Genomic DNA, 23,765 nt, shown 5'->3' on the forward strand with positions numbered 1-23,765 from the left:
TCATAGCATTTTAAGATGGACTCTAACTGAGAAGACACCACTCTCATGTCCAACTAAACAGCAAACTGCCTCTTGGCAAGTTAATACTCATATTACAGTAAATATGAGATCATGCTGGATCAAACACACACCAGGCTCATAGACTCAATGAAAAGTCTGATTTTCAATAATTCCATAATGCAGATGCTATAAATAAAATCAATCCTACACTTTCCTGCTTTCCACTCATACATATTGGTCAGTAAAACAATATGTGCCCAAGGAGGACACACTTAACCAGTGCCAAAATGGTCAACTTTTTTTCTTTTTCACAGTAATGCTGGGGGGATGTTTCTGCAGATCCTGTCTTGAAGTGGTAATAATAAACACCAAATACATAGTTTCTAGGGTTTCCATTATCAGGACCTCCACTATAACAATTGTTCCAGTACCCCTGCTTTTTAATGTTTTTATTTTGTTGTGGGACATTGATTTTTCTTTTTTCCCAGTCTCTCCCTACCTAGGAATTACTTTAAAGATGTTTTCAGCTTATGGTTAACCTAGCCCATTTAGGAGAACAATGGAAGAGTCTATTGCTAATACTATGCAAAAGTAAACACTCATATATAAGTCTTTTCCTTTTGTTTCATTTTCTTCCTAGATTTTTTAAAAACATTAAAATAATAGACTAATTAAACCCAATAATTACATCCACTGTGCACAGCAGGCATGCAAAATATAATGAGAAAAATCAGGGGAAAGCAACATGTACACACATGCATGTGTTTTTAGTGAAAGTAACTATATCTTGCTTATGACAATACTGCAGACACAGATAATTTAGCATATATGATTTTAACTCTCCCATTAAAAATGGGATTGGTAAATCACAAACATTGAGCTTAGGTATATCAACAAGTCTTAATAATTATTTATTAAGAAAATAAAGAAAACTGACGAGATTCCCTCAGCTTACTGTTACATTGATTTACTCTTCCCCTCCTCCCACTGGAACTTATTAGCTCACTCAGCCCTGTATAACTATGAGATCATATAATCATAGAACCATAGAGTTGGAAGAGACCTCAGAAGATCATTAAGTCCAGCCCTCTGCCCTAGGCAGGACCAATCCCAACTAAATCAACCCAGCCAGGGCTTTGTTAAGCCGAGACTTAAAATCTCTAGGGATGGAGATTCCACTACTTCCCTAGGTAACCCATTCCAGTGCTTCACCACTCTCCTAGTGAAATAATTTTTCCTAATATCCAACCTGGACCTCTCTCACTGCAACTTGAGACCATCGTTCCTTGTTCTGCCATCCGTCACTACTGAGAACAGCCTTTCTCCAGCCTCTTTGGAACCTCCCTTCAGGAAGTTGAAGGCTGCTATCATATCCCCCCTCACTCTTCGCTCCTGCAGACTAAACAGACCCAACTTCCTCAGCCTCTCCTTGTAGGTCATATGATCCAGCCCCCTAATCATTTTCATTGCCCTCCACTGGACCCTGATATGTTTAATCTCATTGTAGCATTCTAATTGTGTAAGATAGGTGCCTTTGCAATAATACATGCTTGCCATTAAAATATATCAGCCTTAGAATTGGAGTTGATGGCCAGTTACATGACCAAAAATGAAGAGCACTGTATCTCAAAATGTATATAATTACAATATATTTTGAATATTTCCATTCAGAATACTGAACTACTGCCAATAATAATTTAATAAAGATATGTCAACATGCCCAGAACGTGTGACCTATTGTGCTGTCTAAAGCCACATCTCCTTCAAGTATTCATGACTTCCCCACATTTGCCATTGTTATCATGGATTTGTCAAGAACAAATCATGTCCAATGAGCCTGACAGCATTCTTTGACAGGCTAACAAGCCTTCTGGATAAGGGGTAAGTAGTAGATGTAGTGTATCTTGAGTTTACTAAGGCTTTTGATACTGTCTCACATGACCTTCTTATAAACATACTAGGAATATAAAGTGGGTGCATAACTGGTTGGAGAGATTAGTTCCCAGAAGCTATGCCTATACTGCAGGTATTTGTTGGCAGAGAGTATGCTAATGAGGCACTCATTAGCATTTGTCACACTGTCATTTGCATATATCTGCTGATGCTTTTTTCAGAGATCCCTTATGCTGCAAAAAAGGAGGTACAGGCAGTCCCCGGGTTACATACAAGATAGGGACTGTAGGTTTGTTCTTAAGTTGAATCTGTATGTAAGTCGGAACTGGCGTCCAGATTCAGACACTGCTGAAACTGACCGCCAGTTCTGACTTACATACAGAATCAACTTAAGAACCCCAGGCGTCCCCAAGTCAGCTGCTGCTGAAACTGATCAGCAGCTGATTCCAGGAAGCCCGGGGCAGAGCAACTCTGCCTGGGGCTTCCTGTAGTCAGCGCTGGTCAGTTTCAGCAGAAGCTGACTTGGGGACACCTGGGGCAGAGCAGCTGGGGTGCTGCTGGGTTGCTCCAGTAGCGCCGCTCCTCAGCACTACTGGAGCAACCCAGCAGCACCCCATCTGCTCTGCCCCAGGTGTCCTGATTCAGCCGCTGCTGAAACTGACCAGCAGCGGCTGAATCAGGACCTGGGGCAGAGCAGCTGGTGTGCTGCCGGGTTGGTCCAGTAGTGCTCAGAGCGGGCGCTGCAGGACCAATCGGCAGCGCCCCAGCTGCTCTGCCCCAGAGTCCAAAACAAAAGCCTGGTCTGCTGGGGGGGGGGAGCACACTAGCTGCGCTCCCCCCCCCCCAGCAGACCAGGGACACGGGGAGCAGAGCCGTAGCGGCAGCGGGGTGCCGCGCCTCTGAGGCTTTGCTCTGGCAAAGCCTCAGAGGCGAGGGACCCCGCCGCGGCTGCGGCTTCAGTCCGGGAGCCTGTGGTCTGCTGGGGACGGTCCCCAGCAGACCACAGGCACCCAGATTGAAGCGGCAGCAGCGGCGGTTCCCCGCGCCTCTGAGGCTTTGCTCTGGCAAAGCCTCAGAAGCGCGGGAACCCGCCCGGTGCCCCTGGTCTGCTGGAGACGGTCTCCAGCAGACCAGGGGCACCGGAGCAGCTTACGAACGGGGCTTTCTCGCCCCGACTTCCGGGGTGAGAAAGCCCCGTTCGTAAGTGCGGATCCGACGTAAGTCGGATCCGCGTAAGTCGGGGACTGCCTGTATACGAGATCTTGCACAAAAGGGTTTTTTTGTGCAAAACGGACCTGTCTACACTGCTTGTTTTTACGCAAAAACCTCTTGCACAAAAAGCATCAGCAGAGATATGCAAATCACAGTGCCACAAATGCTAATGAGTGCTTCATTAGCATACTGTCTGCCAATGAAACCCGCAGTGTAGACAGAGCCAGAAAGAAGTTATTAGTGGTTCAGAGTCAAGCTGGAAGGGCACATCAAGTGGGGTCTGAAGAAATGGTCTGAAGTAAATAGGATGAAATGCAAAGTAGTCCACTTAGGGAGGAACAATCAGTTACATGCTGGCCTACTGACCAAGGAGAGGGGAGAGGCAAATGGAGGCAGTTGTCCAAGAGTCCAGTGATTCAAAGAACCCGGGACTTTCAGACACCGCTGCAGTGACAGCCAGAGCCCTGGGCCCTTTAAATTGCTGCTGGAGCACCACTCAGTGTATTCTGTGGTTCTGAGAGCTGCCAAGGGTGAGAGGCACCACACTCCATGCGGCATGGAGACCTGACTACCCCAGTCCTGCCTCTTCTACCTGAGGCCCCGGTCCTTCCATGAGCACAGAGCCAGGGGCCAAAAGAGGCTGTTGCCTCCCCTGGTTGCACACATACAAAATGGAAATGATTCCCCAGGAAGGAGTACTGTGATAGTGATCTAAGGGTCATTGTGAATCACAAGCTAAACGTGAGTCAACAGTGTGATGCTGTAGCAAAAAAACCAAACATTGCTCTGGGATGTATTGGAAGGAGTGTTGCAAGCATGACACGAGAAGTAATTCTTTCACTCCACTGTGCATTGATTAGTCCTCAACTGGAGGACTTTGTTCAGTCTGGGTGCCGCATTTCAGGAAAGTTGTGGACAAACTGAAGAAAGTCTAGAGAAGAGCAACACAGATGATTAAATGTGTAGAAAACATGACTTATAAGGGAAGATTACAAAAAATGGGTTTGCTTAGTCTGGAGATGATGAGGGCATGATGACAGCTTTCAAGTATATAAAAGAGGAAGGAGAAAAAATGTTCTCGTTAACATCTGAAGCTAGGATAAGAAGCAATAGGCTTAAATTGTAGCCAGGGTGACTTAAGTTGGACACTAGGAAAAACTTCAGGGTGGCTAAGCACTGGAATAAAGTGCCCAGGAAGGTTGTGGAATTTCCATCACATGGAGATTTTTAAGAGCACGTTAACCAAAAACATGTCATGGATGGTCTAGATCCATGGTGTCCAACTAGTTCTGAAGCAGCAGCCACTGTAGAGGCTACTGCTATAGCAAACTAGCCACACTCAACTGGCCAAATAGCCATATGCTGGCTAGCATATTGTATACTATGGGTCTAGATAATACATTTGTCCTGCCATGAGTGCAGGGGATAAGACTGGACTAGATCACTTCCCTTCCATCCTGTGATTCCATGATTTTACTTGGAATTTTAAAAACTGATCTTAATTGAAGTTAATTAATATCAGTTGTAACTTTCTAGTAGAAGATACAAAAATAGTACATATCTAGCTCCAAGATAGCTGCAGTCCCAGTCAAGATAGGAGGCCCCTTTGTGCTGGGTAACTTATGGACCAAGTATAAAATACATCCTGCCTAAAAGAGCTCACAGTCTAAGGCCCAGATCTTGCAATAATTTAAGCACAAGTTCTACTTTATGCACAGTGAATAATCCAATTGAAGTCAAGGGGACCGATTTGAGCGTCTGATGCTAAATATGTATGTAAGGGCCAAAATAGGGATATAATACAATGTGGGGAGTGGGATTGCACACCTTGGTGGGGGAACACATGAGTCTTCGTCGTAGCTTATAGAAGCCCTTTATGGTCTGTTGCAAAAATCCGGGGTTACACTGGCCACGGTTATACATCACCCTAATACTCACCGTAGGTACACGCAAGCATGGCCTACCCTTTAGTAGAAGTTCCTGGCTCATCTATGTTATTCTTGGCCATTCAGCCTTTTCTGCCTTATTTCTGTGTCAGTGCATCATGGAATAATGCTGCTTAATTGCCTCAGTTTATGGGACATTTACTTACTATGCATGCACCACACCCAGATACAAAGAGCTTGCTGACAGTTGCAGAAAGAGCATGTACATGTAATGATGTCCCTGGTTGGATCATCTGCAAAGCCTAAGTTTGAGATTTATGGCTCTAAAAGCATGTGCCTCCACTGCTTGAGCTAACAGAGCAGGTGCACTAACTTGGAAGCAGCGGTGGACTCATAAATCTCTCGTATGTTCCAGCACATAATGGGGGAAAAGCCCGTACTAGGTTAATGTGGGTGACATGCAGAACTGCCAAGTGTGCTGACTGCTCCCATTTGGCCATAGACTTCATTATCTGCCCACAAAGACATCCTGGATCCTTTTGAATGCTTAGCAGTATATGTAGAAAAGCACCTCATCATTTAGACCTCTGTCCTTCAAAGCCATGTGCGTGAGAATAGTCCCACTGAAATCAAGGCTCTGCTGATGTCAATGTACGTAAAGTTGAGCACGTTTGTAAGCCACTGCAGGATCAGGGCCTTAGCCTTTTCCCTCCTGTGCAGCACCTTCTACAGTCTATCCTGACATAAGATGCTGTTATTTGTCCCCTCTGTGGCATTCTAATAGCCTCTAGAATGAAAATGACAGTAATGATGTCATCAAATACTGTAATTTGTGTGTTCTTTTACAATCCACATCTACATTTTACATGGCACTTGGGTTGCACGTCAAAGCTATTGGGGTGGTTCTCTTTGGAGACTATGGGCCTGATTCACGTCCACTGGGTTTTCCTTCATTGTAACTTCTCCGATGTAAAAGGTGAGTTACAGCAGAGTCCATGAAAGGAACAAGGAAAGAAGTCAGAGTGATGGCTGATGTGACTTGGTGCAAGTCAACTGACATCAACTAACACACCTGGAACCACAACGAGGATTGATAGTGAATCATTGCCCAGACAAATATGAATAAATGTAAAGAATATTATGCTTGTCTTTAGTGCTGAACTTCTCATCGGTGCTGGTGACTGAGAGGGTGATCTCATGGGATTAGAGTGGATCTGAAAGAGCCTGGATAAGAAAATGAAGGTGTATCTGGGATATGGTTGGTGACAGGGTATGAAAGACATGGTTGTGGAGGAATGATGATGCCATTAACAAGAGGTGTGTATAGAACCATGGTAGGGCTCCTGCTTCATTGTTTTTGCATAATGTGCAGAGAAAAAGTCTTAGGGTATTTCAAAATAACTTTGTTGTGTAGACATAACAGCCGTTATTTCGAAATAACTTTACCAGCATCTACACAGCCAAACCGCTATTTTGAAATTAAATTAAAATACCAGAGGGCTTATTTCAAAGTTGGTAAACCTCATTCCACAAGGAATAGCACCAATTTCAAAATTGCTATTTCGAAATAAGCGTTGTGTAGATGCACATTTTGAAATAGGGGGCCTCCAGCCCTTCCCAGGGTACTCTGGTGGCCACAACCAAGAAAACTCCTCTCCCTGCCCCCGGAGCCCTTAGAGGGGTAGACTCTGGCCACAGTGCCTGTGCCAACTCCAAGCCTGCCAGCAGTTGCTGCACCTGACCCAGTGGCTCCAGCATGAGCCAGGAAGCCAGCATCAGCCAGCCCTCCACCGCTCCCCAGGACCAGTCTGCCAGCTCCCAGGAGCCTACCAGAGGCCAGAAAAGGCAGGGGGCTGCCTGGTCCAGTGCAGAGATTAGGGACCTAATTCAGGTTTGAGGGGATGCCTCCAACATCCATGATCTCCACACTAAATGGAGGAATGCAGCCGTCTATAGGTGGATGGCTGCCAGCCTGGCCACCAAAGGCCACATGCGAGTCTAGGAGCAGGTTTGTGTGAAAATAAAGGAGCTGTGGCAGGCGTATGTCAGGGCCACAAGGCGCAGCTCCCAACCAGGGGCAAACCCAGATCTCTGCCCCTATTTTGATGCTGTGGACCTCATCCTGGGGGGCAGGACAGTCCATGCCCCCAGGTGGTCATTGACCCTGGGGCAGAGCTTCCTGACTCCTGCTGCTCCAGCTCCTGCTTCCTCCCCAGCAACCGCTCCTCCTCCGACTCCTCCTCCCCCTCCTGCTTCTTTCTCCCCACACCCCCAGGGACACCGAGGCCCCCACACCCATGGTTCTGGGAGACTGTTGGGCCAGTGAGACCTCCAACCCTGAGCTTCTCCTCTCCCTTCCTCCCCTTGCCAGCTCCCTCCTCCCAGGTTTCCTTCTCCTCTCTCCCACCTTCCCCTCTCCCACCTTCTTTCCCCAGTCTCACCTCAGTTTCATTCCCCCACACCCCAGTTTTGTTCAATAAAGAGGCTTTGTTGTAATGAACACATTTGTCTTTTATTGTACAGCAGGAAGGGATTTTAGGGAGGGGTAAGTGGAAGAACGTGAGGGAGGAATGAGGTACAAGCCCCCATTGGGGCACACCAGGGAGACTGTTACTGCCTGCAGAATGTGCTGCCAGGCTCGCAGCAACACGTCCAGGAGAAGCACCAGAGTGTCCAGGGGCGGCTCCGGCTCCATGCTGCAGAGTGTTGTGGTGTCCTAAGTGAGGGCAACCAGAGCATGCAGAGAAAAAAATGCTTTGCTGTCCCTCAGCGAGGTAGGCAAGCAAGCAAGGAAACCTTAGAACCGGCTGTCGGGAAGGGGTCCCTTTAAGCACAGGTCTCAGCCTCAGGCAGCAGCCACACATGGTAACTCCCAACCTGATGCCCTGCCAGAACTGGTTCTGGCTGGCCGTAAATGTGATTCAGCATCCTATTAGTGTGGACGTGCTATTTCGAAAAAGCAAAACGCTATTTCAAAATGCATTTTGTGCCTAGACATGTTATTTCGAAATAATTATTTCAAAATAACGCTGTAGTGTAGACATACCCTTACTGCTCAGCCAATAATTGTGCTTGATGACATTTCTCTAGGGTTTTATTTTTTTGGTATTTGAAAGCTCCTCACACTGAGTTCCATGCAATCCTGCATTAAAATAATACTGATGCTGAAAAGTAGTTTTAAAAGGACATTTGTTGTATTGCTAGGCAAAGACTTGATCCTATCAGTGTTAGAGTAGGCCATCTGGATCCGAAGGCCCAAGCTCAGGCTCTGCACTGTATCTCTATCATCAGTTATCAGTCAAGCATGGCACAGGGTGGCTGGTACAACAACAGCTTTAACACGACACCAAACTTAGCTAATAGGACAAAACACAAAAATCGGTTGTCACAACAAAACAGTGGCATGAAGCCAGAACCCAAAATACAAGTCACAAAACTAGTCCAATGCAATAAAGAAGGGATCGTACCACCACACTCCGGATGATTGGAGGTAAGGTAGGAAGATGTCTCAGGACAAGGGAAAGGGAACTCAGGAGAGCAGGTCAATATCGTAGGTGCTCAGACGGGTGGGAAGTCCCTCTTCTCTTCTTCAATTCTTCCCTTTTGGACCTGTCGTCTTGTGCGCGGTATGTGAACAAGGAGACAAGTGGTGTGTGTGTGTGTGTGTGTGTGTGTGTGTGTGTGTGTGTGCCTGAGGGATTCAATTGCCTTAGCCCTACTGCTGTTACCCTAACCTACAAGAAATATACTCTGTGCCTGCAACCACTATTGGATGTCGGGACACAGGGTTGTTCCACCACTGAAGACTGTACCATACTCTCTCTCTGGCTGGAGATTCCCAGTTTCTCAGTGGTAGGCAGGCAACCAGGCTTCTGCCTCTCGCTCGTGCCTCTGGCAGCCTATTGAGTGGACAGCCTGCCGCAGCTGCCGGAAGGAGTTATAGATGAGCTGTTGCTCCAGCACTGCAAAGTCACAGAAGGTGTGCAGAGAGCCCGGGAGGGGGGGGGGTGAATACCCCTTATAAGCTCTCCTGTTGCTGGGCAGATTAGGGTCAGGTGACCCCACTTATCCCACCTTTTCCCGCCCTTTTCAGGCATAGGATGGTGACAAGGAGGTTGACCACTGCCTCAGAGGGAAAAATCAAAATGGTGGATGTACAAAAAAATAAAACCATGGGCATCCCTCCCCCAACAGTATGGCACAGCACAGATGCTGGCTGCAGGAAAAAAAAATAGTGGCTGCTCAGTACCACCCACTGCCCTGCAGATCAGCTACACTCTTCTTTCCCACCTGCAGCAATCAGCTGACCAGTGACATGCAGGAGGAGATGGGGAGGAGAAGGAGGGGCAGGGGCAGGAAGACGCAGAGTGGGAGTGGGGGCAGGGTTTGGGACAGAGTGGGAGGTCGAGCACCCCCAGGAACTCAGTATGGGTATGTCTACACTACCACCCTAGTTCAAACTAGGGTGGCAATGTAGGCAACCGGAGTTGCAAATAAAGCCCGGGATTTGAATTTCCCGGGCTTCATTTGCATCTCGCCGGACGCTGCCATTTTTAAACGTCCGCTAGTGTGGACTCCGTGCCGCGCGGCTACACGCGGCAGGGACTAGGTAGTTCGGACTAGGAAGCCTAGTCCGAACTACCTAGTCCCTGCCGCGTGTAGCTGCGTGGCATGGAGGCCGAAGCCTAGTCCGAACTACCTAGTCCCTGCCGCGTGTAGCCGCACGGCACGGAGTCCGCACTAGCGGACGTTTAAAAATGGCGGTGCCCGGCGAGATGCAAATGAAGCCCGGGAAATTCAAATCCCGGGCTTCATTTGCAACTCCGGTTGCCTACATTACCACCCTAGTTTGAACTAGGGTGGTAGTGTAGACATACCCTCAGTGCCTCTGTGATAAAGTCTCTGATTATGTGCACATGTATGTATGGTGAATCAGGGAGAGTTGGCCAGTCAAAGTAAACAAATTCTGAAGAAGCCCTGTTGGAACCACTACAGAAGTTGGATGGTACAGAGTGTATAAGATGTGGCTACCCAGCAAAGAATGAGAATAAAAATAAACACTGAATAGCTGTCTCATTTGTTGAGCATCTTGTACATTGACCGAGGCTGGTTTTCTGTGGAAAAAAATAGTGCATGATCATATTAGCTATATATACATATATACCACACACAAATAAATTAATATCAGGTACTTTGTAAAGCTGGGATATATTCTACGCTCCAGACTGATATAAGAATATAAGACGTATTAGAGTATGTCTGGCAACATAGCTTAGCTCAAAAGAACTGTGAAGGAACTAAGTAAACTACCACCTTTCATGAGGATCTCAAAACACTTTCCCACATACTAAGCCTCACAATACCACAGTGAGGCTGATAATTTTTTTCAGATGGGTAAATTGAAGCACAGAGAGGTTAAATGATTTACCAGCGGTGTCAAAGCCTGGATTAGTAGCAACAACTCCTGGCTTCTCAGCACATGTTCTAATCACTAGACCACACTCTCTTTTGTGGAAACCTACAGAGAAATACTGATTTTCATGCTCTTGCAAGTCCTCAAAATTTAATCCAGCAGTGCATGAAAGCAGAGACTTAATTTTAAGTACAGGACTGCTGGCCTAGGTCTCTTAAAAACATTGGAGGGAGAAATGTATACATTTTGTGGGAGGAAAAATACATGCTTGCAACAGCACTGGGCACCTTATCAATGTAGGCTGTGGGACATTTCTGTAGCCACTCCCAGACTCTTGCTCTGCTGGGATATCTCCACAGGTCAATCCTGCTGCTCCCTTAGCCCACCCAACCCCTCCCCCCCCTGCATTGTCACAGAAAGACCTTCCCCAGGGCTACAGCCTACTAGCTCACAGGGTGTGTGTAACTCAAGGTAACCCAGCCTTTTCCTCAGCCCCAGTACAAGAGAATGTCACTGGCTGCACTGTAAGAAAAACTCTGAACACATGGTAGGTTTGAGTGGGCAGAATTTGTTCAGTAGAATTTGTGCAGTAGAAGAAATAACTTCTTGTGAGTCTTGCCTTAGTGTTAAGTGAGCGTGGATAGTGTAGTTAACTTTTATATTCACTGACTGGACAAGGAGGCTGCAAAGTAAATTGTGAGCTGAGTTCCTTATTTAGATTTTTAAATTCTTAGGGGCGAGATTTTTAAATTCTCTTTGTTCAGTGTGTAAAATGCTTAGACCCTGATTCCCAGTTGGAGTCCCTAGGCAGCACTTCAGTACAAATAATAATTGAGGAAGAACAGAAAAATATTTGTTGATCCACCCTAAAGTATAAAACGGTGAGATTACAAATCAGCAAAGACCTGTAGGACCATTATCTGCCACTGAGTTTTAGCTCAGCGCCCATTAACTTTGATGAGTTTCATACATGCACAAAGCAATGGCAAAACACTGTGGCCCTTAGTTTCTCCTCTATGCCATTTCACTCAGTGCTGCAAGCTTCGAACATTTTAAAGTTTACACACAATGTCTTGCAGAATTAATGTTAAATGATCCCTCTTACTCTTGCAGGATCTGAGAGAATAAGACAACTCTACAGACAGAGGCAAGTAGCATTACAAATACCTTATTAAATCTAAATTGTACTGGCATTCCAATTAGCTCATTGTTAGGAATCTTTCATGTTTGACTTTCATTTAGACTGATTACTGAAATAATGCAGACCCTGCATAAGTAATTGGCACAAAATAAAAGCATTTGAGCTGCAAAAACCCACATGGAGGCTGAGCTCTTTAAAAAAAATATATAAATAAAAGCTTGCTATCTCTCCAAACTCATGAGCTTTCTCTGTTTACCCCTAATAATGAGACAACCCATTGAGTCTCCCGTGGGCCTACTGGTATCACACTTGCTTTTTCACTTAGCCCTCTGTTCTCAGAAGCAGTAGGGAGGCCTCCTTCTCTTTGCTCATCCTCCTGGCCTTCTCTGCTCCCACCACTGCAATCCTCTCTAGTGTGCTATTTATCCTGTTTAGTTGCGGATTCTCTCACAGCCAGCTCACATGCTACTAGCCTCCGTCTCTCCCAGGCTCTTCCCCCTCCCATAGCCACACAGTTAAGTCTCTCCAGTATCATGTAGGCAGCTGGGAACTTGCCTTTCAGTTTATTGGACTACTGTTCCTTGCAGATAAAGAGTATTTTCCTTTGAACCGAGGCCTCTGTGAGCCTTACACTAAGCTAATGGGTGACTCTTCCTGGCGGAGGCTTGCTTCTTGCTAGTGTTCTGTGGGCTTGTTCCAAGCCAGGGATTATGCTAGTGTACTACACAGGCCTCAGGATTATGCACGAGTCCCGGGGCAGAAAGTCTTCACGCAGTGGAGAGAAGTGACAAAGGTACCCACAATGCTTACTCCACTGAGGACCCCGGAGTTGGCCAGTGCAGCCCTAAAAGAGGGTGATATCGGTTAGGAAGAAGGTATGTCTAGGGCAGTTAGAGGGTGTGTCAGTGAAGTCCCCAGGGGACTGCAGAATGAAACATGGGGTAAGGGGATAAATTGAGCCCTGAGGGTCTAGCCAATTCCTGGTTGCAGGTTGGATATGAAACAAATTATAAAGAACCTACTAGCTCTGTGATAATCCCCAAGGTTGTCCAGCTAGTATAGGACTTGGTAACCTTCATAGTATAGGAAAGGGAAGTTCTGTCAGAGGAAGCCTGCCTCTAGCAGGAGCCAGAGGCAGTATTTAACCAGAAGTCAAAGGGCACAGGGTGCAACCAGGGACTAGCCCTCCCCCCTATACTCACCCACCCATACAGTTCCCTGCCCAGAGCCCCTCCTTAAGGACCCGAGCAATGCCAGATAAATGTGCTAGTAATAAATAATAATGTTTTATTAATAACTATAGCTCAATCATGTTTTCTTCAAAATTACAAATAATTAAAGATCCCAACTTAAGTCCATCCCTATTCCACAAAGCACTTCAGCACGTACATAAACTTCAAGTTAAGCACGTGTTCAGTGCTATGCTGAATAAGGATGCTTTTCTTAACTTGAGCCTAAAACTGTTCCATAGCTTTAGTACATAATCACAGCTGTGTGTAAGAAAACCTTTAATTGTGTGAGTAAGAGATAATCTCATGGGTCACTGCCTATTTTAAATTTACTCTGATTTTTTTATAGGATGCTTTGAACCAGTAACCATCAGAGAGAAGTGTATTAATGCTAAGCTGGCAGTCACCTAGACATCTGTGTATTCTTGGAAAGATTTATCCAATGCCACATATTTGTATATGTTTTATGTTTGCTTGTCACATTAAAATAACCAAGAAATCACTTTTGCATTAGTTGAGGTTGCGTACGTTACTCTGATCAGGCAACTACAGATACGTTCCTTACTATCTGTCTTCAGTCATAAAGATGTAAAGACTTCAGACATCCCAAACAAGTTGTAAACTAGTACAAACAACTTTGAAATAACTAATTTATTTTTTAATGTGTAAAGGCTTGCTGGCATCAGTGCATATTAGCAACTCTGGCTGAAACTCTGGCTCTGCTGAAGTCAATAAGAGTTTTGAAAACTTCCTTCTTCAATCTCCATTTTTCATACAAGGTGAGAGCATTTCCTCATGTTTAACACTCTGAATCAAAGGGAGGACACCTGGATCTATTTCCAGATCAGCTGTTTATTTATTTACACTACAGTAAACCAAACACCCATCCTAAGCTTTAGGCACTCTCAGACTTTAAAACATCTCTCTCAGAAAACAGCAGTTACCCACACATCTAGTAGTTACTTACACATAAAGCTACCCTGGTAGAAACATAAGCAAGAATTTAATAAACCCCAACAACAAAATCAGCACAGTGCCTCTCGAACCATAGGTTTACCTGTCTCCCAGACTCCTATGAGCTGAAATGAAAGGATGAGCTTTGAATCATGTCCCAAAAGTTAACAAGCTCTGGCTGAAACAAACTGAAATGGGGGCAATTTCCAAAGAAGAGGCCCTAATAGTGACTGCTCTGTCAGCAGGCCCCGATTTATTTTATACAAAATGAGTTCTTGCCCCTGCTGATGGCAGCTGTGCAGAATCTTAGTGGGAGAGAGGCAATCTCTTTAAATAGATCTGAAACCATTTATAAGTCGAAGCTCTGTGATCACAATCACTGAAATTCTCTGAATCTGTTCACAGATGTTATAATTCTGCAAAGAGCATTTTTTAAAAGTCTTATTCATCTTGCTTTCAATGTTCTCAGTCAAGATGGTTGAAAAATTAGAAATTCTGGAGGGGGATTGTGGAAATTTCCAACTTTTCAACTAATGTGTTCTTCCAAAAAGCTCCATATTTTGCACCGCTCTTAAATTACTGAAATCACTTTCGTTATTAGTTATCCAAGATCTTGGAAACACAATCCACTATCATAACTTGCACCAAAAGCTTTCCCCACCATGGCTGTGTCTAGACTGGCCAGCTGTCTACACTGGCTGCTTGAATTTCCACAAGAACACTGACGATCTCATGTAAGAAATCAGTGCTTCTTGCGGAAATACTACGCTGCTCCCATTCGGGCAAAAGTCCTTTTGCGCAAAGCTTTTGCGCAAAAGGGCCAGTGTAGACAGCTCAGATTTGTTTTGTGCAAAAAAGCCCAGATCACGAAAATGGCGATCGGGGCTTTTTTGCACAAAAACGCATCTACATTGGCATGGACACTTTTCCACAAAAAGTGTTTTTGCGGAAAAGCGTCCGTGCCAATCTAGACGCTCTTTTCTGCAAATGCTTTTAACGGAAAACTTTTCTGTTAAAAGCATTTGCGGAAAATCATGCCAGTCTAGACGTAGCCCTTGGGTTTACATGGCCCACATCACCACCGTATCAGAACTCCTCCACATGAATGAGTGTGTTCTTTTAGCACCTTGTGAGGTAGTGGAGCATAATGACCCCAACATTGACAGAAGGATCTGAGGCAATGCACTGACTTGCCAAAGGCCAGAGAGCCAAGAACTGAAGCCAACTCTCCAATTCATTGCCTTAACCACCACTCCTACTAGCTTCCAGGGCAGAAAATACAACCAGTGAGTAAATAATCCACTAACAACGGACCCTGCTGTGCATGGTGCTGAGAACTTTCAATTCACATAGAAAGTTGGGCTTGGTGGCTGCTGAGAGCTGCCTATATAGGTGACTGGTGCCTATGGGGGAGGGGGCTACCCAGAGGCACAGCTGAGGTATAAATCTACCCCACACTAGACTAGGTGACTGCATGCTATGTATCCATATGCACCCTGCTGCCACACACTAAAAGTTCTGGAGTGAGCTTTGATCTACCCTGCTTTTAAGTGGGAGCAGATTAAAGCATATCTGGGAACATTTAGGCTATATCTACACAGCAGTGTTATCTTGGAACAACATCAGTTATTCCGAAATAACGTAGTGCGTGTCTACACAGCAAGCCTGTAATTTTGAATTTTTTTTTGAAATAATGGGCTCCTTACTCCGACTCTTGTAATTGTATGAGGAATAAGTGAAGTTGGGGGGGGGGGGAGAAGGGGGAGAAAGAAGAGTGCTCTATTTCGAAATAACAACTATGTAAACAGCCCAAAAGTCAAAATAAGATATTTTGACTTAAGCTATGCAGTTAGCAGAGCTCCAGTTGCATAAATTATTAAGAGTTTACCCCTGCTTATGTAGACGTGCCCTCAGAGAGCAACAACAGGGTCCACACAGACAATTCATGCACAGGGCATTTGGTTGGGACATCCTTCTCTCAAACTGTGTGTTTGTTTGGACAAGCTGAGAGTAAAAAATTCCATAGGTATCTCTGGACTTTGTGGATGTCACTCTGCTGTATAACATCAGTATTCAGAACTTCAGTGTGATAGCATTCACGGGAGTCATAATCCTCCTTTCTCCAAGAATACAGGTCGATACCATTTAAGGTAAAGGAAATTCTCCTTAGTTGTTAGCAGTACAGAGACTCTGACACACAGCTGATTTGTTCTGATTCCATTCAGTAGAAAACAACTGTCCACATAGCCCCGTCATTGTAATACACACCTGCCCAAGTTAGTGTTATGAGGCCTGCAATGTATTCTGAAATAGTACAACAAAAAGAATTATAAAGTGCAGTGCTTCTCAAATTTCATTGCATTGCGACCTCCTTCTTACGACAAAAAATTCTGAATGACCTCAGGAGGGGGCATTGAGGGGTGTGTACCCCCTCAGTGTAGGGACCGCCTCGGCAGTTAATATCCCCATGTGTCGCCCTCAGGCCCAACCCCAAAGTACACATCCCTCTATTAGGATATATATGGGCCTTGAGGCCTAGTTGCCTGGAATCCTCTCCAGAGTAGGGAAAGGGTGGGGTGGGAGGGACCCAGGCCCTCCCTCTCCCCAGGGCCCTATAGGCAGAGACAATTGCTTCTGCCCGCTTGGCGGGGATTCCTGCCGCTACACACCGAGCCTCTCCGGGGTAGTCCCCTGCCCTGGGCTGCTTCCTACAACTCCCTGGCACCCCTGTGGTCTGCTTGCCTCCGGAGAGGGGAGAGGAGAGGCAGCCTCCTCCTTCCCCAGCTGCCCTCCCTAACTGCAGGGCTCCTTCCTCTTTTATGCTCCGGCTCCGCTGGGAGCATGCCCAGCACGGCAGGATGGGCGGGACCTTCCCAGCCAGCGGGGCCTGGGCTACTCTCTGCACTTCACTGCGGGGCTTGTCTGCCCCGTCACAGGGGGACTGAAGCCTGAACTCCTGAACTCCCTCTGCTCTGGGTAGGAGAAGCAAAGCCTAAGCCCTGCCACCCGAGGCAAGGTGCCTGTAACCTGAGCCCCACCACCCAGGGCTGAGCCCTAAGGCTTCACTTTCAATCGCAGGCAGTGGGGCTCAGGGATCAGTCCCTATTCAAAGCCATGGTATGCCCACATCTTGTATACTGAACATAAGAACGGCCATACTAGGTCAGACCAAAGGTCCATCTAGCCCAGGATCCTGTCTTCCAACAGTGGCCAATACCAGATGGCCCAGAGGGAGGGAACACAACAGGTAATCCTCACATGATCCTTCTCCTGTTACCCATTTCCAGACAAACAGAGGTCAGGGACACCATTCCTACCTATCCTGGCTAATAGCCATTGATGGGCCTAACCTCCATGAATCTATCTAGCTCTTTTTTGAACCCTGTTAAAGTCCTAGCCCTCACCACATCCTCTGGCAAGGAGTTCCACAGGCTGATGGTGCGCTAAGTGAAGAAAAACTTCCTTTTGTTTGTTTTAAACCTGCTGCCTATTAATTTCATTTGGTGACCCCCTAGTTCTTATTCTGTGGGAATAAGTAAATTAACTTTTCCTTATTCACTTTTTCCACACCAGTCATGATTTTATAGACTTCTGTGTGCAGTTGTGGTTGCCCCATCTAAAAAAAGATACATTGGAATTGGAAAAGGTTCAGAAAGGGTAACAAAAACTGATCTGGGGTATGGAACGGCTTCAATATGAGAAGAGATTTATAAGACTGGGACTTTTCAGCTTGGAAAGGAGACAGTTATGGGGGGGATAACAGAGAGCTATAAAACCATGGCTGGTGTGGCAAAAGTAAATAAGGAAATGCTATTTACTTCTTCTCATAACACAAGAAATAGGGCTCACCAAAAGAAATTAATAGGCAGCAGGTTTAAAATAAACAAAAGGACTTATTTCTTCACCCAAATCATAGTCAATTTGTGGAACTCCCTGCCAGGGGATGTTGTGAAGGCCAAGACTATACCAGGGTTCAAAAAAAGAGCTAAATAAATTCATGGAAAATAGATCCATCAATTGCTATTAGCCAGAATGGGTAAGTATGATGTCCCTAGCCTCTGTTTGTCAGAAGCTGGGAATGAGCAACTGAGAATGGATCACTTAATGATTCCCTGTTCTTTTCATTTCCTCTGGAGCACCTGGTACCAGCCACTGTCAGAAGACAGAACACTGGGCTTAGATGGACCTTTGGTCTGACCCAGTATGGCTGTTCTTATGGTCTTACATTCAGGCTGCAGCAAGTCTAAGCCAGCCCTGGTAACCCCATTAAAACAGGGTTGCTATCCTCTTTAAGGTCCCAATTCACAGTTTGAGAACCACTGATATAGCCTTTATGTAAACAAAACCTTTATTCACGTCAATAGGAATTTTGCCCTCATAAGAAGAACTGGCCTGACCCACACGTTAATTACATTCAATAATCAGATTTTAAAGTGTTCTTGAGTCAATGAATCAAAAGCAGCAAGTCCTGTCAAGCTGGAAAATAACGGAAGAGCAGGCTAACATTTTAAAAATTACAACCTAACAGTACTACAACATGAATGCAGTTTCCAGCCCTCTTTCATTTTATGCCATCTAGCTTTCCAGCATCCTCACTGCAGACCCTCTGCTGCATATGTTACGCATAAGCATTTACCACTAGCTAATTTCACACTTTGTTTTTGTAATTAAAAAGAGATAAAACACGGTGACCTAAATTAGGATGATTTTCTTTTGACAAACAGGAAACATCTGTGGAAATGTTTAAGGTTGGTATGATGGGTCTGGAGGAGGTAACTGGCTTTCAGTTACAAAACTCTTCTGAGCAACCTAGGTATGCTCCTACCTAAATTTAATCAGAAAAGGAAAATATATAAGGCTCCTGCTGCAAAATTATTCAGAGTAAATTCTCCCTGTTTAAATCCAATAGGCCTTACAAAATGTGTTTACGTTTAATTAAAAAGTAGACACATTAGTCTTTTTGTCTACATTTTTGCAGACCTGATATTAGTTCAGAATTTCTCCACAAGACATATAAAGATAATTTTTATATAAATTATAAGATATTTAGACAGGGTTACCTCTAACTCCTGCACTTAATTTGCAAGCTTAATAGGTTCCAAACACCTGGTTAAGAACCACAGAAAAAGAAGGAAAAAGAAAACTGAATCAAGGAGTGTTCTGATATTTGATTAAATAACATACAGAAGCCATAGGGCTTCCAAATTAAGAGACAAATAGTTCCCTCATTAATATGCAGAATTCTCAGTCTCATCTATTTCAAAATTAGATCAGTTTCCCATCTATTTATACCAGGCCCATCACCATGCATTTGTGCACCTCACAAATGCTAAAAGTTATAGTTTAAGTTTCCAATAGTGACTAGTGATTTTGGGTGTCTAACCTGAAGCACCTTAAAATGGGGCTTGAATTTCAGAGTGCACATATTCCACCCTTCTGGAATCACTAGTTACTTTTGAAAAGTAAAGCCTATGTCAGTGAGGATTATGGTTTATTTATCTCTCCCCTCCCTCATTGGGACAATATATTTTAGCTAGTAGCTGAAAGCCCCTGCTGCCACACAAATGTGGCAATTGGACCAAGTAATCCATCTGTGCAGTGTCCATCACACAATAAATGCAATTGTTGCATGCAAATTAGTTGGAGAGTAAGGGTGATGATTGTTTGAATTGCCTCTGATATCACAGTGGTTTAGGAATCTTAGCATGGCATAGATATGGGCCTGCCTGTAGCTGTGCACTGCATGGCTGCAATTTGTAAAGTCAGAATGGTTGATTAATTTAAAAGTTGGGTGACAACAGCTTGAGAAAGTCAGTGATGATTGAACCTGGTGGCATTCTGAACAAAAAAAGAGGCCTCATCCACGCGTAAAGAGATGTTTTAATGACTTCTCACTGATTCAGACATTCTAGGCTTCAGAGTCAGGAATGGACTGATCTCAGTCCTGGACTCTTAGGATATAGATTGTGGGAAAGCTCAGTCAAAGTGAATGTTGCATTTATTCCTGAAGCTAACAAGGCTGACGGTCAACCTAATCTCAATGGAAGTGAATTCTAGTCATGGGGCAAATTCCAAGCAAGTTTGGTCTCTCGCTCTCACAAGTATCAGCCCCAGTGGTTGACAGCCATGACATGGCACTTGTGGGAAGTCATGGTTCCCAAAAACAAGGCAGACTGGCTGATAGCTGGGACTGATTGCCAGGGAGGTCCTTGGGAATTAGGATTGAAGCCTTGTTCAGTGGTGAAAGCAGAGCACACAACTGATGTTCTTTCCACCGAGGCTGACTTCGCTAAGTAAAGAGGGGCATCCTGAACCAATGACAAAAAATGTAGGGGTCATTGTTTTGCAATAATAAAGTTTGGATGAGCTATCAGGTTTTATTAAAGCACTAATTAATATCTGTATTATATTTTCACAGTATAAGCCAATACCCAAATGGCCTCTGAGTTATGTGTTATGCCAACAGAACATAATTGACAGTGAAACAATAACAAGATATTGTCAAGTGGTGCCCAGACATGCACATATATCATGCTTAAAGCTGTGCAAGTGATGAGTATGTCTGTAGATTACTGGACTAGAGAATCTCATAACAAAACACAAAATAAATTAAATTGAAAGGAAGACAGGTGAAAGGAAAGGAGAAATTGTTCATCTCTAGTTCTCTGAACACTAAGTCACATGTAAATTCAAAATCTTCCCATGGAGATATAGCACCATAGTAGAAGGTTCTGATGAGAGACACCACTGCATATGTGTAGCACGATGCAAAGTAATGTACCAGCAGCACTGAACAAGATTAGAGGGTATTGGTGACATAAAATGAGCATACATGCCATGACTGAGTGAACCATAGGAAATATGGAGGCCTCAAAAGAGAGAAAGGGACTAAAGTCTGTTTTAACTTCTTTTATTTAGGTTAAAATCTGCTTTGGAAAAGATAGTGAAAAGGAAGGGAACACTAAATTCGTCATTGTCCTCTGCACTAAACACTCCTGTTCTTACAGACCAGCTAACACTAACGTGTATAACTCCCAGGACATACCACCCCACCATTGATCTGAATATTGATGGTCAAAAACAAACACACACAAACAAGTGAAAATGTTTTGTGATTTTCTTTCCATTTTTTGGTACATTTTTTGTCAATTTCAAAAAAAAAATTCTAAAAATGCTGACAGGTTCCAAATTGTGATTCTGTGTAGGCCTGGCTGGTATAAATTACAACAAAGTGAAACATGTAGCATGGATCTGACTTTCCAGCAACAAGGTGCGGTGGGTCCAGTTTGCAATGGACCAAGGACTCACACACAAAATTAGTACCTATCAGTCAGGAAAACCAGGCCACAGCTGACCTGCTTTATGTACCTGTCATACATTTCTCAGTTTGGAGAGGCAGAAATTATTGCATACACTGAGGCTATGTCTACACTGCAGGTTTCTTGCGCAATAACTGTTTTGCGCAAAAATTCTTGTGCAAAAGGTCTTCCACAAGAGCACGTCCACACTGCCATGTGCTTTTGTGCAAGAGCGTCCATGGCAGTGTGGACACTCTTTTGCACAAGAAAGCTCTGATGGCCATTTTAGCAATAGGGCTTTCTTGCGCAAGAAAAACATGTTGCCTGTCTACACTGCCCTCTTGTGGAAGAGCTCTTGCGCAAGAGGGCTTATTCCTCATGGGGAGAGAAATAACTCTTCCGGAAGAAGCCCTGTTTTCTGACACTGTACTGTAAATTTACTTGCGCAAGAATGCGCATGCAGTGTAGACACCCGGCAAGTTTTTACGCAAGAACAGGTCAGGTGTCTACACTGCACACACGTTCTTGCACAAGTAAATTTACAGTACAGTGTTGGAAAACAGGGCTTCTAGCGCAAGAGTTATTCCTCTCCCCACGAGGAATAAGCCCTCTTGCACAAGAGCTCTTCCACAAGACGGCAGTGTAGACAGGCAACATGTTTTTCTTGCGCAAGAAACCCCTATGGCTAAAATAGCCGTCAGAGCTTTCTTGAGCAAGAGATGGTCCACACTGCCATGGATGCTCTTGAGCTAAAGCATATCTCTTGCACAAAAGCACATGGCAGTGTGGACGCACTCTTGTGGAAGACCTTTTGCACAAGAACTCTTGCGCAAAACAGTTCTTGCGCAAGAAGCCTGCAGTGTAGACGTAGCCTGAGGGTTCCCTGAGTGTCATCCTCCCATCACCTTCTCTTTCAAGGATCCTTGTGACTCCCCCCAGCAAGGCTATTTTGTGTCCCTCATTTCTCCCATCTTCCACAACAGGGTCCCCCATTTTCCTCCCCCACCTGGAGCTCTGTATGCACATCCCCATTCCCACCTTCTCTGTCCCCACTCCAGGGGTTTTGTGTGCCCTCCCAATTCCTTCATTGCCGCTATTCCAGAGACACTAGGTCCCTCCCTTCCTCCTCTCCCCAAAGCAGAGTCTCACTATCTCTCCCACACTAGGGGCCCCCATCCCCTACACCAGGGCCTCCCATTCTCCCTCAAGTCTATGTACATGCATGTCCCATTACCTGGTTTCTCCCATACCTCCTCTCCTTCCTTCCCTACTATAATGATTTGTCCAGAAGAAACATCATTTAGGCTTGCAACATCTTAGGCCTGGTCTACCCTAGAAAATAATCTTGTTATAACTATGCCGCTCAAAGGTGTGAAGAACCATACACTGAGCAGCATAGTTAAGCGGGCTTAAGTCACCATGTAGAGAATATTAGAATGACAGAAGAATTCTTCTGTGGATCTAACTACCCCTCCCATCAGCACAGGTAGTGCCAACACTGATCACAGCACAGCTGCAGTGAAGCACTTGTGCCCCTATAGTGTTTTCACACTTGTCTAGCACTTTAGTGAAGATGCTACTATATCGACAGGAGAGCATCTCCCATCTGTGTAGTTAAGGCATCTTCCCAAGTGCTTGTCTTCACTACTGGGCTACTTCGGCACAGCTGTGCTGATGGTGAGGACATGGATTGGAGAGTGCTCTCCGGTGGGTGTCATTACTGTGGCAATGTAGCAAGGGCAAGCCATTGCTCCATACCACTCCTGGAAGAGGCTGGCAAGTCCCATGACCCAAGAAAATGGGCTACAGGGAGGTGGTCTCTGCGTGCTGCCACCACCCCGAGCACTGCCTCTGCAGTTCCCATTGGCAGGAACTGCGGCCAATGGACATTGCGGGGAGAGGGCCAGTGTGTGCGGTCAATTGCATGTGGAGACTCCCCTGGCCTCCTATCAAGGAGCCCCTGCCAAAAGAGTGTTAGTCATTTGGGGGGGATGCTCAAGATAAGTGCCAAACCTCTGACCCTCTCCTGCACCTTGGCCCCAGCCCCGAGCCAGCCAACCTTGCACTCAGACTCCCTCCTAGAGCCTACCCCCTGCATCCCCTCCTGCATCCCAACCCCTTGCCCCCGTGTGGCAGCACACCGGTAAGAGAGTGACCAGCTGGGAGCAGGGCTCTGGGTGCTGCCAACCACCAAACAGGGGTAAGGTTCCCATGCTGATGCTGGGTATGGGCATCCCATTCCTCCCCTTCTACCCTTATCCTCCACAGGAGCGCAAACAACCATCACTGCTCATGGCCCCCGGATGCAGCATTGGATGGCCAGGGGGGAGGCCCCAGCCCAAGTGGGCTTGAGCCAGCAGCCACAGCGACCCTAGGCTCTAGCCCTGGGGATCCAGCAGCCAGGGAGTGTGATCCCCACACCCCAGCCAGCCCTGGGCAGCCAGTGGCCAAGCTGTGTGGTCCCTACCATCCTAGGGATCCAGCAGCTGAGTAGAGCAATTCCCACCACCCTGGGGAACCAGTGGCCAGGCAGAGCAGTAGCTGCACACCCAGCCTTGAGCCTCCTCCCCGACACCTCCCAACCCCCTGCCCTAAGCTCCCCCCCATACAACACCCTGCCCTGAACCCTTCTGATTTCCCAACCCCCTGCCCTAAGCTCCTACACACACAACACCCAGCCCTGAGCCTCCCTCACCTTCCAACCCCCGCCCTAAGCTCCTACATCCACACATCACAACA

At 45.7% G+C, this 23,765-nt stretch overlaps 1 long non-coding RNA gene across 4 annotated transcripts in view; it reads left to right on the forward strand.

The window, feature by feature from the left end:
- The window catches only part of LOC102459105 (uncharacterized), a 60,331-nt gene that overhangs the window by 15,250 nt on the left and 21,316 nt on the right, over window positions 1-23,765 (forward strand). The window contains exons 5-6 of one of the 4 annotated variants that reach the window (XR_331225.4): window positions 11,518-11,551; window positions 13,124-13,636. The exons of 2 other annotated variants lie outside the window; for them this stretch is intronic. This is a non-coding gene — a long non-coding RNA (uncharacterized LOC102459105). Of the gene's footprint in view, window positions 1-11,517; window positions 11,552-13,123; window positions 13,638-23,765 lie in introns of those variants that run through there. One more of the 4 variants, XR_001368239.3, reaches the window with a different exon arrangement.

This window comes from Pelodiscus sinensis, chromosome 8 (assembly GCF_049634645.1).
Source record: "Pelodiscus sinensis isolate JC-2024 chromosome 8, ASM4963464v1, whole genome shotgun sequence".
Taxonomy (NCBI): domain Eukaryota; kingdom Metazoa; phylum Chordata; order Testudines; family Trionychidae; genus Pelodiscus; species Pelodiscus sinensis.